This window comes from Elaeis guineensis, chromosome 9, assembly GCF_000442705.2.
Source record: "Elaeis guineensis isolate ETL-2024a chromosome 9, EG11, whole genome shotgun sequence".
In the NCBI taxonomy this organism is placed as follows: domain Eukaryota; kingdom Viridiplantae; phylum Streptophyta; class Magnoliopsida; order Arecales; family Arecaceae; genus Elaeis; species Elaeis guineensis.
Genome location: NC_026001.2, coordinates 69,815,886 through 69,832,395, shown reverse-complemented (window position 1 = coordinate 69,832,395; position 16,510 = coordinate 69,815,886).

The window sequence follows — 16,510 nt, the reverse complement described above, 5'->3', positions numbered from 1 at the left end:
CCGGACTCCTACGGGAGCCAGACTTCGCCCCCAACTTCAATTGCAGGTAGACTTCGCCCGGACTCCTACGGGAGCTAGATCTCATCCCCGACTCGACTGCAGGGAGACTCCGCCCGGACTCCTATGGGAGCCGGACTTCGCCCCGACTTCACCTACAGGTAGACTTCGTCCGGACTCCTACGGGAGCCGAACTTCGCCTCCAACTTCAATTACAGGTAGACTTCGCCCGGACTCCTATGGGAGCCGGATCTCGTCTCTGACTCCGGCTGCAGGGAGACTTCGCTCGAACTCCTACGGGAGCCGGATCTCGTCTCCGACTCTGACTGCAGGAAGACTCTGCCCGGACTCCTACGGGAGCCGGACTTCACCCCGACTTCACCTACAGGTAGACTTCGTCCGGACTCCTACGGGAGTCGGACTTCGCCCCCAACTTCAATTGCAGGTAGACTTCGCCCGGACTCCTACGGGAGCCAGATCTTGTCCCCGACTCTGGCTGCAGGGAGACTTCGCCCGGACTCCTATGGGAGCCGAATCTCGTCCCCGACTCCAGCTGCAGGGAGACTTCGTTCGAACTCCTACGGGAGCCGGACTTCGCCCCCAACTTCAATTGCAGGTAGACTTCGCCCGGACTCCTATGGGAGCCGGATCTCGTCCCCGACTCTGGCTGCAGGGAGACTTCGCCCGGACTCCTACGGGAGCCGGACTTCGCCTCGACTTTAATTACAGGTAGACTCCGCCCGGACTCCTACGGGAGCCAGACTCCGCCACCAGCTTTAATTGCAGGTAGACTTCGCCCGGACTCCTACGGGAGCCGGATCTCGTCCCCGACTTCGACTGCAGGAAGACTTCGTCCGGACTCCTACGGGAGCCAGACTCCGAGCTCCTACCGCAAGCGACCCACTCTGAGTTTTCGCTGCAAATGATCTACTTCAAATTTCTACCACGAGCGGCCCGTGCCAGATTCCCATCGTAAGCCTTCACCCAAGCTTCCATTATGGATGAATTTCATTCGAATGTTTGTTGTAGATAGGCCTTGGCCGAGACTCCTCGACAAATGATCCCCATCTGGGCTTCTATGGAGATCGAACTCCGACCGAACTTCGACTGACAGGCCTGGACCCCCTAGCAGGACACAGTAACGGCCATGACTCTGCTCCACTTCCTGTAATAGATTCGTGCGGCTCCATCACTCCCTGGCAGGCCGTAGTAACGGCCACAACTCTGCTCTACTTTCTGTGATGGATTTCATGCGGCTCCATCACTCCCTGGCAGACCACAATAATGGCCACGATCCTGCTCCACTTTCTGCGATGAATACCGTACGGTTCCTCCACCCTCTGACAAGTCGCGACAACGGACGCCGCTCCACTCCCCGCAACAGACTCCACATGGCATGTCCCGGTGATGCCCACGATTTCGCTTCACTACTCTGCACCACAAACTCCTCCTGACCCTGGGCAGCCCACTGCCAGACGGTTATAAACATTGCTATCAGTCTGTTGCCCCCTTCGCCTATAAAAGGGGGACCCCAGATACGTTATTCTCTAAGCTCTAATTTCTATCTCAAAACTCTGCTAAAATTTTCGTTCGAACACTCCATTCTTGTTGAGGCAGAGAACTGTCTTGAGCATTGGAGGATCTTGCCGGAGCAACCCCAACTCTGGTTTAGACTTCTTTTGCAGGTCCCGATGGCGACCGCGACTCCCTCGACTCTAGCTTCTCCGACGCAGGTGGATTTTTGCACCAACAAACACAATGGGTCTAATTTGATTAAGTAATTGATCAAACCAAATCAAGTGTTACTAGGGTTAGGTCAATTAAGTTATAAGATCATACAATTATTGTTGATCAAATCAATTAGACCCCATGTATAGAATCAATTAACCAAAGACCTAATTCAGCTCGATGGCTTGAGCCTGATTCACTTAAGCTAACCTATTTGGACCAATTGATCGATTGGTGTCTAAGATAAGTAATTGAAAGATAGTTATTTAATTAGTTCTGTTCGCTGATCTAGTCAATTTATTGATGTCTAACGAAAGCAATGGGAGGATTCCCACTGATCTCCACTTATCTGATCAATTTGGAAGATTGAGTCTTGAATAAGGTTGCTTGGTGGTTTGGTTTTGCCCATGTCAATTAGATTGATCGTATAATGACTGATTAGATGAGACCTAAACCTAAACTTTTCATAAATATTAAGTCATAGGTCTTCTACCATTATAGATGTATGGATGTGTTACTGGTATTGATTGTTCTTAGCTGATCACAGTGGTTCAGTTGCATCAAGAACAGGCAACCACTCTATTAGCAAAGAGTTGCTCTAGGGTAAGGATAGGATTGGATCAAATAACTGTTAGGTGAGAGATCCAATGATAGCCTTGCACTTGCTTGTGAACGATGGATCGGTCTTAACTAAGAAGTATAGTCAATAACTATAGGTGACCCCACATGACTTAAAGAAGCATCTGGATAAAGAGTTGTCCATGCATTGGTATGCATGTTATTAATAACTGTTAGGTGAGATACATGATATCGATGGGACCGCAGCACCCATTAGGAATCCAGTTATCATGTCAGGATTTTCATTTTTCACCCAAAGAGTGGAGGGATCCAAAAAATTAGTGGGAGGCATTATTTGCATCTTAAAATTCTTAGAGCAAATATAAATTTAAAGTATAAAAGTTTAACTTGAATCTCTACTCTTGCAGTTAAATAATGTCAACCTTGAACCCTCTATCCCACATCCTTGAATCCAATCATTTGATCGGAACAAACTATAAAGACTGGCTAAAAAATCTTAGGATTGTCCTAACTTCTAAAACACTAGATCATGTACTTGATCAAAAATCCTTAGTGCTACCAAACCGTCCTACTGTAGAGTAAAGAACTGCTTATGAAAAATGGATGGATGAAAATAGTCGGATCAAGTGCTATGTACTGACATCCATAGCAAATGAGTTACAGAGCCAGTATGAGCATATGTCCACTGTCAGGGCTATAATCACTCATCTAGAAGAGTTGTATGGTGAGCAAAGCCATAGAGTGTATTTCAAAGTATCCAAAAGACTTTTCAATCTGAAGATGCATGAAGGATAGTCAGTTCATGAGCACTGTATGATAGTGATCAAGGACATTGAAGAGCTTGAGAAGCTCGAGCTTGATATGCAAAAAAAATTACAGATGAATTTGATCCTTCAATCCCTTACTAGTTTATATAGTCAATTTATTATAAATTTTCATATGAACAAACTTGATTGCACTATATCCGATCTGGTCAATATGTTGGTGACTACGGAGAGAATCTTGAAGAGTTCAAGGGGCACTGTTTTCGCTGTGAAGCAGACTTCTTCGATAAAAAAATGTCTAGTTGGAAGAAAAAGAATAAATTCACTAAGAAGTAGAAGAAAGAAAGCAAGCCAAAGAAGGATGTTCTAAAGAATGTTGAAGCAAGGAAAAGTATTTCTACTGTGATACTGACGGCCATTAGAGGAGGAACTATCCATTTTACCTGGAGAGCCTAAAGACTAAGAAACATGATAAATCTTCAGAAGGTATACTCATAATTGAATCTAACCTTACGGTTTCTTCCACTTCTAGTTGGGTATTGGACTCTGATTCGAGTGCTCATATATGTACCTCAATTAGGATCTCATAGAAAGTAGAATGTTGAGGGAAGGTGACATAATCCTTCGATCGATAATGGAGCAAAAGTTGCTCAGAAGCCATTGGCACTTATCATCTTCGATTATCGTTGGAATTTAGATTAGATTTAAAAGACTTTTATTTTATTTCTGTAGCTAGTTGAAATTTGATTTTCATGTCTGTGCTAGCACAGGATGGTTTTGAATTTAATTTTAATAAAGATTTTTGTTATATTTGTTTATGAAATAAATTGATAGCACGTGATCTTTTAATTAACAGTCTATATCACTTGCATATTGATGCGAATGTGAATTTGAATGAGCAAGTAGTGAGTGCCATAGGTCAAAAGAGATCTAGAGATGAAATTAACCAGAAGTACTTGTGGCATCACAAACAAGCCATATTGGAGAGGACAGGATAAATAAATTAGAAAAAGATGAGATTCTTGGCTCTCTTGATCCAGAGTCGTACACAGTTTATGAATTTTATCTTCGAAGAAAAATGACCACGTTACCCTTTATAGGACATGGGGAAAGGGCCATCAAGTTACTTGCTCTGGTACACATCGATATGTGTGAGCCATTTGATGTACAGATCAATGATGGTTATAGCTGCTTCATCATCTTTATCAATGATCTATCATGGTATAGGTATGTATATCTGATGAAATACAAGTCTGAAGCCTTTGAAAGGTTCAAAAAATTCAAAAATAAAATAAAAAAATAAACAGGCAAACCCATTAAGGTTCTTCAATCTAATCGAGGAGGTGAATACCTTAGTCAAAAATTTTTGAGATATCTTAAAGACAATGGCATAGTCTCTCAATGGAATCTTTCCGGAACACCTCAACTCAATGGGGTATCCGAAAGTAGAAATAGGATCTTATTAGATATGGTCAGATCTATGATGAGCTTCACTAATTTATCCTTATATCTTTGGAGACATATCTTGTTAACAGTAATTCACCTATTGAATAGGGTTCTGTCAAAATCTATTCCTACCACACTATATGAGATATGGCATGGTAAGAAGTCAAGTCTAGATTATCTAAAGATTTGAAGATGTCTGGTCTATGTCAAGAGACAGATGGCTGATAAATTAGAAGATAGATCTGTATTAGCTCATTTTATAGGGTATCCAAAAGAATCAATAGGATACTACTTCTATTTTCCACAAGATCACAATATGATTGTGAGTCGGAATGACATATTTTTAAAAAAATAATTTATCCAAGATGGTGGCAGTGGGAGGTTAGTTGAGCTCGAAGAGAAGATCTCTGAAGAGCCAAGAACTATGGATCCTTAGAAATCCATTATTCATGAGCCAGTAGTTGATATTCCTCTACCACCTCATAGATCAAGTAGAATCTTCCATCCTTTTGAAAGATACATGGGTATGCTGAAAGAGGATGTAAAGAAAGCATTCCTTGTGGGAGATGGGGGTCATGGTGATGATTCTAGTACTTTTGACAAAGCAATGACTGACATCAATTTCGAAAAATGATTAGATGCAATGAAGTCAGAGATTGACTCGATGCACCAGAATCAAGTATAGACGTTAGTGGATCCATCTGAGGGTATAGTACCCATTGGGTATAAATAGATCTATAAAAGAAAAATAAGTACCGATGGTAAGGTAGAGACCTATAAAGCTAGGCTCATGGCAAAAGATTATAGTCAGTGTGAGAGAATTGACTATCAAAAAATTTTTTCATCCGTAGCCATGCTAAAATCCATCCGCACTCTTCTTGCTATTACAGCTTATTATGATTATGAAATCTAACAGATGGATGTAAAAACTAGTTTCCTAAATAGATATCTTGAGAAAGATATCTATATGGAATAGCCTTTGGATTTCACATATGGTAATGGTATTTACAGTCTGTAGGCCGTAAAAGTCCATATACGGATTAAAGTAAGCTTCTTGGAGTTGAAATCTTCATTTTAATGTGCGATCAAATCATTTAGTTTCATCAAAAATGAAGAGAAATTTTGTGTATACAAAAAGATTAGTGGGAGCGTAATAACATTCCTTGTATTGTACGTGGATGATATTCTTCTTATTGAGAATGATGTTTTCATACTGACCATGGTCAAAAGATGGTTATCCAAAAAATTCTCTATAAAAGACCTAGGAGAAGCATCCTATATTTTTGGAATAAAGGTCTATAGGGATAGATCTAAAAGAATACTAGGCATGTCATAGAAACTGTACATAGAGAAAATACTGAAGAGGTTCATTATAGAAATCTCTAAAAGAGGACTTCTACCTCTTAGGCATTGGAGTATGCCATGCTGTATACTCGATCTGATATTATCCTTGCTGTTAGTGTCACGAGCAGATATCAGTCGAATCCAGACTAAAAGTACTGGATTGCTGTGAAAAATATCTTTAAGTACTTGAGAAGTACTAAAAATTTATTCTTGATCTTTGGAGAATAGACAGAGTTAGAAGTGGGAGGATACATAGATGCTGATGATAGAATGACTACATCAGGGTGTATTCTTATGCAATGTTGGTTCGGTATGTTGAAAAGGTTTCAAACAACCGACCAATGGAAGCTGAGTATGCAATAGATGTATTGGATGACATCTGATTTTAATATTAGTTATAGAATTGAATGTCATATCATTAGATGCTATGACAATGTACTGTAAAGACAACGGTGCCATAGCCTTTGCTAAAGAGCCTAGGTCTCACCAAAAATCCAATCACATAGAGTAGCGGTATATGCGACTACCTCAAAAAAAAATATATCGAGGTACGAAGCATAGACTCCACAGATAACATGGTAGATCCATTGACAAAGAAATTGAGCCAGCCAAAGATGGAAGTCCATCTTCAGAAGATGGGACTTAGATTAGTAACCAATTGACTTTAGTCCAAGTGGAAGATTGTTAGATGAATGTCCTAGAAGCCAATATGACTGACATATTGTAATAAATCTAAGACATAATTTTATACTTAATTCATTGATTTGGTCAATAAAAGGGCAAGTTTGTTTTTATTTAAGTGTGATGTGTCCTTGAATCGTCCATGAAATTAACATTTCGATACATATTCTCAAAGTATTGATAATTAGAGATATGTATATAATTCTTAAATACTCTCAGTCATAGTATCATCATGAGGATGGTGATCGATTTGGATAGATTGACGCACAGATCGCTTCCTTCAAGATAAATGAATCTTTGATTTACAGCATAAAGACACTAAGTGACGAATGTGATAGTTGTTAAAGAACAACTAGTACTGAGCATGACCATATAAGAGATCATTTGGATTTTTACTTGTTCGTTAGTGATTATCTCGATACTGTAGTTATGTGAATAGTCTTTTGATCTATGATGGTATGACTGCTCGTACTGAGATAGTTGGAGTTTGACTAACACATAAACATGATCTCAATGAGTCTTTATATGGATGTTAGCAATAGTTGATCCACTATAAGAGTAGGATATACATCTAGAAAGAATCTATCGATCTTGATAGAGAGGAGTAGTCCTATAGGATTTGAGAGGCTAAGTCCAAGGGTCTGTGGCTACAGCAGTGTGATTGATAGAAAAGAGTTTCTATAAGGATCACAATTGAACTTGAGCTGATCGAATCTATCATATGACTGATGATGAGATTTGACGATTTATCTATGACCTGCCATTTAGTCAAAACTCATGATAGAGGAACTGAATCACATGTTAACTACACTTCGAGATTTTTTTTTTGATTCTATTGGGTTGCCACTATATACTGCTAAGTATCATTAATGGATGGTGAGAACTCATTAGGATTGCTCAGGATTAACAATCCTTGATGAGTTAGAGTGAAGATATTCCGACCCATTGAAAGGAGTTTCAATGATACTATGATAAAGATCATTATATATCTCACTATTAGATAGATTTAAACCTATAGGGTCACACAATAAAGGAATTAGATCTGGAATAAGCAATTGGGCTTAAGAAGTCTCAATTGGATTTAGAGAAATCCTATTGAGTTTAAGGTAATCTTGCTAACACATGGTTGAACTCAATTTTCTTTTTATGTTTGAATTTTTTATTTGATAAGATTAATTTAAGTTTAATTATTTACTAATAATTTAAATAAATTAGATTCATTGGGCTCCAATTGTTGGATGCCTAAGATTTTAGATCAAATGAATTAAGGGTTCAAACCCTTAATTAATTTTTTTGATAATTTTAGTTAGGCGCCACTTGATTTGATCAAGTTGGATGTGCCCATCCATTAGAGGGCATGTGGGACCAGCATGGGGCATCCCCTAGGCCCCATGTGGCATGTGTATTTGTGGGTGCAAAGGCTCCAATAGTTGGCGCCAACAGGATCTCCTAAAGGAGGTCAAATAACTAAAGGAATAAAGATTCCTAATGCAAGTCGGACTTATATTAAGTGGTTGTTTGATTTTAAATAGAATTCAAACCTTATACCTATTTAAAAGAGCTTTTCCTAAGATTTTTTAGTACTAAATTTCAGCACCCCACACCTCCCTTAGAAGGTCCCCACGCCTTCTCTATCCTCTTCTTCTCTTCTCCCTTGAAGATCCAACGCCCAAGGAGTTTGGGCGTCCCACTTCTCTACGCCCAAAAGGTGTTTGGGTGCCCCTTTGCTTGCTGGTTTTCAAATTTTGCTTACTTCATAATCAAGAGAAGAAAAGAAAGAGAAGAAAAGAAGAAGAAGATCAAGGAAAGGATGAAAGAGTGGATCACGATCTAGGCTTCATTCAAATTCGTAGGTTGATTTTTTTTAGAGAAAAAAAATTAATACCAAAGAGGACTATTTAGACTGATCCTGAGTGGATACCCATTGTAGTCAGACACTTACACAGCTAAGAAAGTATCTATTCTCTTCTAGATTCAGATTTGAAGAAAGAATTTGCGAAACAGGTATGTGATTCGATCACATATTCAATTTCAGCATAAAATTTAACATGTATTCAATTTCAGCATATGAAGTAGATCCTAGTATTTTATATTCTATACATGTATTATGTAGATTAAAAGATATTTTAATCTTCTATTTCATGATGTTGTTAAGAAAAAAAAAATTTGAAACATACATGCATGCCCTGACACAAAATTCCAACAATCCTAACCCAATTAGAACTTCATAAGCCCAATTGGTTAATTCAAGATTAAATCTCTTAATGTGTAACCCTATAGGTTCCATTCTATCTGGTAGTGAGATATATTATGATCTCCATCATAATATCATCGAAACTCTTTTCGATATGTTAGAATAATTTTAACTCGTTCTTCGAGGGTCATCGATCATTAAGATGATCCCCGATGAGCCCCACAATCTACCAATGATATCTAGCAGTATGTAGTGGTAATCTAGTAGAATGAAAGTATAAACTCTTAGGTACAGTTATCATGTGATTCAGTCCTTCTATCATGAGTCCCAACTTGATGGAGGTCATGGAGAACTGGTCAGACCCCATCGTCAATCATATGCCAAATTGGCTCGACTCGAGTTCACATGTGAATCTTGTGGAAACTCTTTTTTAGCATTCATACTTGCTTTGCCCAAAGACTTTCTGAACTCAGTCTCATAAATTGCATATGACTTCTTCTTTTCTATCAAGATCGATGGATTCCATCTACGTATATCCTACTCCTAATAGCGAACCTGAACCTACTGTAGCCAACATACACAGCAAGGATCTGAATGGCTAGGGACTAAAGAAACATGCAGTCAAACTCAGTAGCCTTGCTGTGAATAGCTAATGACACCTCAGGTCAAAGGACTACTCATACCACTACAGCATCAAGACAATTATTGATGAGTGAGTAGATATCCAAGTGGTTTCTCGTATTGGTCACACTAAATGCAAGTTATTCTCTAACAACCACCTACACTCTCACCTCAATGTTCCTACACTGTAGACCCGAGATTTATCTATCCAGAAGAGGTGAACTATGCATCAATCTTTAAATGGATTGATCACTATCCTTCATGATGATCTTTTGATCGGGAGCATTTAGAAACTAATCACTAATAATGTATGTCTCAAACTCTCAATATCTTGAGAATATATAAAAATCATCTTTATTAATTTGTAGGACAAATCATGGACACATAAATATGATTGGAATAAAAAAATATCTTTTATTAATAATAAAAGTGTTACAAGTATAAAGTTAAGTTCTGAAATTATAAAATGTGTTAGCCAATAATTGACTTCTAGGACACTCATCTAATGCTTTCTATCCTCCGATCAAGTCAGAGGTGCCGTGAGCCGGGTAGGTCCTTGACCATGGCACTGTGTCTGAGAGCCGACGATCGCTGCTACATGCGATTATGACTCCTATCCTCCGAACTTGAGTGTAAAACATCTAATACAAAGTATTTTATATTAGTTAATAAATGACAAAATAACATAAATGAGAATATATAAAGAGTTAGAGCTTACCATCCAATGTGAGAAGTGCAGAACTATGTAAGCTGGCTGAGTGATCGCTCTCTGCTCGAGAGCTCTGTCCTTGGCTGGCGCAGCTCCGGCCTCTGGAAGACATGATGTATACTCTCTGAAAATAAAAATAAATAGATTTCCAAATTAATTATACAATTATGGATGGTAAAGCAAGATTTAAAATGATGCAAGACAAGTAATTAAAATGATCCAAGAATTATTTACTTAGCACTACTCATCGGTCTCTTCAGATGTTTGGTATCCTTAAGAATCTTCTTTCGATTCTTCCTCTTCTTCCATCCCTTCCTCTTTTTTCCCTTCTTGGAAAGGATTTTCCTTTGAAACAATCTCAGTTGGATCTACCTCCTCATGTTGCCATCTTCAGGTAGGAGAATTTTTGGAGCATCTAATTCTATATCATTGAAGGATTGATGAACTCCTACTATCTCATCCTCTTAAAAGCATTCAGATAATTGAGGCTCTTCTTCTTCTTCAAGCACTAAATGAATGGCTCGAGACTTAATTTTGCATACAGTCCATCAATCTTTCTTTCCTCTTTTTGTTGATAAAAAAGGAGTATAATATACTTGAGCAACTTGTGCAGCTAGTACAAATAGCTCATTGACATAAGCTTTCGATCCATGTTCGATGTCAATAAGCCTATGCAGTGGATCAATCTTCATACCATTATAGGTATCGAACCATTGGGACTTAAATAGAATGGCATTATTACCTCCAATGTAGCTCATCTTAATCACTAATTCGAGGATTCCATAATACTCTCCGCCTTATCTTCCCACCAGCTACTTTTTATGCACATACCATTGTTCATTGTGCTATTATAATTTTCATATTATTAGGTGTGAAATTTGAAACCATTTATGTTATAGCTATTATAGCATGTCACATACTTTTCAGGCCCGTAACCTAATGGTCTCAGCTTTGTTGGTATAGACTCACTCCCTTGAACGACCTACATATTATAAAAAGAATAAATTAAAAAAATTAAAACATATAATGGCAATGGATGCTTACTAATTGACAGAATCAACATGCAAAGTTCTCTGAGTGCTGTGTTGATATTTCTTCATCATTTATGCTCTGATTTTCTCCTTTAGTATCTCATCATATTGCCTAAATATGTATAAGATAAGTATACTGAAATAAGTGATTAAAGAGTTGAGATTGTAAAGGATAGTTATAAGATATATAAGTTGAACTTCGCATAGTTTAGCAAAACATATATTTCTGCCTGTTGAAGTTTAGTATCGGAGAAAATTCGGCAGACCTCGTGCCCAAATTCTCGAGTAGGATAGGCAAATATTGAGATCTCCCACTCTGATCCCTCAGCACTACCATCATCATTTCGACCTACTTGAGTCAACTTGATCTGTATGTTGGGATCAAAGTAGCATTGGCTAAAATTTGAAATCTCTTCTATTATATAAGCCTCCACAATAGAACCTTTGACTCAGACTTTATTTTTCACTTTCTTCTTGAGACTGTGCATGTATCTTTCAAATGGATACATCCACTTGTACTGCACTAGATCCCCTATCCTAGCTTCATATGCCAAATGAATCATGGGGTGCTCCATGGAGTTAAAGAAGTTGGGAGGGAATATTTTCTCCAACTTGCATATGATCTCTACACTGCTAGCCTCAAGACTGGAGATGTAGTCGGTAGATAGTTTGGTAGCACAAATGTCTCTGAAGAGAAGGCTAAGCTTGGTCAAAGAACTCCATATAGAGTTGAAAAGGAGATCATGCCAAGCTAATGGGAGTAATCATTGCATGAATACATGGCAGTCATTGCTCTTGAGCCCATATAACCTACAATCTTTGACATTGACGCACTAAGCTAGATTACTTGCATAACCATCTAAAAATTTAAGGCTCTTACACCATTCACAGACATCCTTCAACTGCTCCCTTGTTAAGGTATAAGATGCTTTTAGCTTTAGAAATTTCTCAAGTGACACCTCAACCAGCTCTAATAGAGGATGCTTGTATATGTTCTTCATATTTGCTCGAGTCTTGGGATTGTCCTTCATCTTGCCCTTGACATCCATAATAGTATAGCAAATATTATCGAATATATTCTTCTCAATATGCATGATGTCAAGGTTATGACAGATCAAATTGATAGACCAGTATGGCAATTCTCAGAAGATGCTTTGTTTCACCCAGTTATGAGTTATACCGAACCCCCGAGGCTTCTGCTTGTCAAATTCAATGCCAAACGGGATTTCATCTAATTAAGATATCTTCTGAAATACTTCCATACCATTGAGGTGTTGGGGTGCATGGTTCTTCTCTATCTTATTTCTCCTAAAACTATCCCATTGATTTCAAAAAAGATGATGCTCAGGGAGAAATTGACGATGACCATCAAACCAGCAGGGCTTACCACCATGCTCAAGCTGAAATGATTTTATATTTTCCACGCAATAGAGACATACTAGCTTCCCATGAGTGCTCCATTCTAACAGCATTTCATAAGTAGAAAAATTGCTAATGGTCCACATCAATGCAGCCTTCATTACAAAATTCTACTTCTTCGATGCATCAAAAGTATAAATACCATTGGATCATAACAATTTTAGCTCATTAGTAAGAGGCCCTAGATATACATCAATATTTCTACCAAGATGTCATGGTCCAGGAATAACTAATGTAAGAAAGATGTTATGTTCTTTTATGCACATCCCAGACAGTAGATTGTATGAAGTAATAAAGATTGGTCAATATGAATAAAGAGCTACTGCATGATTAAATGGTGTAAAGCCATCTGTAGATAGATCTAATCGGACATTATGTGATTCCTAAGAAAATAAAAGGTGGCAAGCATCAAATTGCTTCCATGCCTCTCTATTCGACAGATGACACATCATATTGGAGTGCTTGCATGGTCCTTCTTTGTGCCATCTCATCTGCTCAGTAGTACTCTTGAAAAAGTAGATCCTCTGAAGTCTAGGAGTGAGGGAAAGGTATCAAAGAACCTTGTATGGTATGTCTTTCTGATTTCTATGCTCTTGCCTCGGCTTAAATCGGTTTGCACCGCATACACCGCATGAGCTCTTCTATTGGTCCTCTTTATAGAAAAGCATGCAACTATTATGGCATGCATTTATCTTCTCATATCCCATGCCTAACCCTTTCACCATTTTCTTCGAAGCATAGAAGCTCCCAACAAGTTTTTCATCCTTCAGTAGCATTTTTTTTATTATTACTACCATCCTATCATAATAATTGATCGTGATATTAAACTTGACCTTCAAGTTCAATAACTCTGACATAGCTGATAGTACAGTATGTATTTTATATCCCGACCATAGTGGTTCATCAGTATTTTTCAGCATATGGTAGAAATTGCCGCTGTCAGCTTCTGGATTATCTTTTACATCCTAGTTAAATTCATGACCAGCCACATCCATAACTATGTCCATCATTCTATGTATGTCCATATCCTACTTGGTTCTAACCCTTGCAACTTTCTCTCACGTCTCTCCATGTAGGTACCAATGTTTGTAGTTGGGCATAAATCCACTCTTATACAAATAGACAGTAATTATATTCTTATCAAATATTTCTCTATTACCACATCTGTTACCAAAGTAATGAGTCCATCCTTGATGTAAGAGTGCTGCATTCCCAAAAGCAAAATCACAGAAGTACTCGACCCCCCTGTATTCAGCAGAAATCTCCCCGTCGACTACTCGACGGTCCATCCAACTATGGTCCATAGCAAACTATCTAAGAATTCTATAAATACATAAATATAAGGCAATTGCTAAATACTATTTTATCATTCAAAATGGCTTACATAGTAAATACATCCTATCATCAATTAATAGATAAAGATAGGTCCTATCCCATTCAGAAAATGCATTAATTTTATAGGTCTATTACAGTAATTAAACGATATGCAACAGGGACTAAAAGAAATTTTGATAGTATTTCTTTTTAGTTCTCCCATGTAGGGAGAATAAAAGAAAAATACTGTTCGAAATTTTTTTTGAACTCTCAGTGTATCGTTTGATTACTGTAATGACTTATAGAATTACTTATATTTTTCAAACTATCCATAGTTGACAATCAATTGATCAATGTACATAATTCTTCCATCCATATAAAAATAAATAAATATATAAATATATTAAAATATATACATCAATCAATTGATAGATCTATCGCTCCATGCAATGTAATTTTTATTAAAATTAACACATAATTAATGCTATCGGAGACCTTCTATCGGCCTGGCGCATAAGGCGTGTGAGGGCTAGATGCCTTGGATGCCAGTTGTGACCCAAGGCCTGGGCACGTAGGGCATGCCTCGATCCTGTGTTTGCAGTGCTGCCCAGTATCTTTCCTTGGCCCGAGCACTTTACATGTTGAGACCCAAGTCCCATACATCTAATTAATTAATTAATTAATTATCTAATTAATTAATTTAATTAATATTTAATTAAATTTTAGTGATGGCACTAGCATCACTAATGCTGTCACTAATATTAGACAATACTAGCCATCACTAATGCCATCGCTAATACTCATAAAAGTAGACATGCTGGCATGGGGATGGAGCTGTGGGTCTGGGGCCGCAGGATCAAGGCTGCGGACTGGGGGCAGTGGGGTAGGAGCCGCACGGTCAGGCCATTGGGGATGAGGCCATGAGGAGGCCGATGGGGTCGGGGCGACCTCAAGCGAGGCGAGGCTGGGGTGGCTGGCTCAGGGCTGCAGTGTAGGAGTCACCGACGGGGTCCGGGTGATCGCAAGCGAGGCGAGGTCTGGGCGGCAGGCTCGAGGCCATAGCGTAGGAGGTGCTGGCAGGGTCGGGGCAATCACAGGTGAGGTAGGGCTGGGATGGTGGGCTTGAAGCCATGGTGTAGGAGGCACCGATGGGGTCGAGACGTCAAGAAGGAGGATGTGTAGGGAGTGAAAAATGTCGGGAAGGATGCACCGGGGAGGGGGGTCACCACTGGTCAGGAGGAGGCACCGACAAGGTGGGAAAAATCCAAGAAAGAGAAGAATGAGAGGAGATTCATGGGAAGGAAGAGAATGAGCATGAAATTTTTTTTTCCTCCGATGGACAGAGGGTATATTTTGGCAGACTATTACCGACGATAATGAGGCCATCGGTAATATGGTCGGTAAAACTCCATTTTATATGTCAAGATATTAGCGATGATAGTTTTCATCACTAATATCCATCCACCATTGCTAATACTATTAATTTTTTTTTAAAATATTAAATTTTAATATTAATTTTTTTAAAATTTTTAAAATAATATTTTTTTAAATTATTAGCGATAGCAAGTTATTTTGTTGCTAATGCTATCGCTAATGCTATTAAATTTTTTTAATATTAAATTTTAATATTAATTTTTTTCTCCCTGATCATTTTTTGGATGGTTAAAAATTATTATTGAATTTTATTAAATTTTTAAGATTAATTAATTTATGGATAAGTCCTAATTGATTTAAATTAGATTTAGTTTAAGTAGATTTGACTTAATTTGAAGCTAATTAGATTTTAATATTTTAAGTAAAATTTGGATTCAAAGTCTAATTAAATTAGATTTGATAGGTTTTGAATTGGATTCAAATCGGATTTGAATTGGATTCAAATTGAATCATGGATCAAGTTCTAATTGATTTAAATTAGATTTAACTTAATTAGTCTTGACATAATTTGAGACTAATTAGATTTTATAATCTAAGTAGGACTTAAATTTAAAGTCTAATTGAATTAAGTTTGATAAAATTTTGAATTGGATTCGAATCAAATTTAAATTGAATTTGCATCGGATTCGAATTGAATTTGAATTGAATCATGCATGGATCAAGTTCTAATTGATTTAAATTAGATTTAATTTAATTTAAGATTAATTAAATTTTATAATTCAAGTAAAACTTAGATTCAGAGCCTAATTGAATGAGGTTTGATAAGATTTTGAATTAGATTCGAATTGAGTTCGAATTGGATTCAAATTGAGTTCGAATAGGATTCGAATTGAATCATGGATCAAATCTTAATTAATTTAAATCAGATTTAATTTAATTAGGTTTGACTTAATTTAAGATTAATTAGATTTTATAATCTAAGTAGGATTAAGATTCAAAGCCTAATTAAATTAGATTTGATAGAATTTTGAATTAGATTCAAATCGGATTCGAATTGGATTTGAATTGAATCATGGATCAAGTTCTAATTGATTTAAATTAGATTTAATTTAAGTAGGCTTTATTTAATTTAATATTAATTAGATTTTATAATTCAAGTATAATTTAGATTCAAAGCTTAATTGAATTAGATTTGACATGATTTTGAATTAGATTCGAATCAGATTCGAATTAGATTCGAATCAAATTCGAATCAAATTTGAATTGGATTTGAATTGAATCTAAATTAAAAATTATTTTTTCTTAATTA